This window comes from Octopus bimaculoides, chromosome 9 (genome assembly GCF_001194135.2).
Source record: "Octopus bimaculoides isolate UCB-OBI-ISO-001 chromosome 9, ASM119413v2, whole genome shotgun sequence".
Classification (NCBI taxonomy): Eukaryota; Metazoa; Mollusca; class Cephalopoda; order Octopoda; family Octopodidae; genus Octopus; species Octopus bimaculoides.
In genome coordinates, this window is record NC_068989.1 from 16,357,260 (window position 1) to 16,358,035 (window position 776).

Below are 776 nucleotides of genomic sequence, written 5' to 3' on the forward strand. Positions count from 1 at the left end.
TATATATATATATATATATATATATATATATATCCTACACACACAGTGCGTGCTTTTCTGAAATGACCAGAAATAGCACTGTCACTCTAAACATGAGTGAGGGTTAGGGTTAGAGATCAACTGGGAGCTTGACACGTATGCGTATAAAGCTATATACACACGTTAAATATATGTATAATACCAAAATCATACGCATACGTAAAACTAGACACATAAAATGGGCTAACAAGCAATTTCTATGCTGTCAATCGTCTAGCCAAATTTTCTTCAAATCTATCCCTAATATACATATATATATATGACGGGCTTCTTACAGTTTCCATCTACCAAATTCACTCACAAGGCTTCCCTCGGCCTGTTGCTATAGTAGAGAACGCATTCCCAAGGTGTCACGCAGTGGAACTAAACCCGGAACCATGTGGTTGAAGAGCGAGCTTCTTACCATACAGTCGCGTCGTGCATACATACATGCACACACACACATTACACACACACATTACACACACACACGCACACACATATTCTTTTATTCTTTTTTATTCTTTTACTTGTTTCAGTCATTTGATTGCGGCTATGCTGGAGCATCGTCTTAAATGATGTTAGTCGAATAAATCGTCCCCAAGACTTATTCTTTGTAAGCTTAGTACTTATTCTATCGTTTATTTTGCCGAACCGCTATGTTACGGGGACATAAACACACCACGCATCGGTTGTCAAGTGATGGCGGGGAAACAGACAGACACAAATATATATATATATATATATATATATATATA

The 776-nt window shown here is 37.2% G+C and overlaps 1 protein-coding gene across 1 annotated transcript in view; it reads left to right on the forward strand.

The window, feature by feature from the left end:
• LOC106876900 (calcitonin gene-related peptide type 1 receptor) overlaps nt 1–776 on the forward strand; it is a 174,412-nt gene that overhangs the window by 168,338 nt on the left and 5,298 nt on the right. The gene's annotated exons all lie outside the window — the stretch shown is intronic.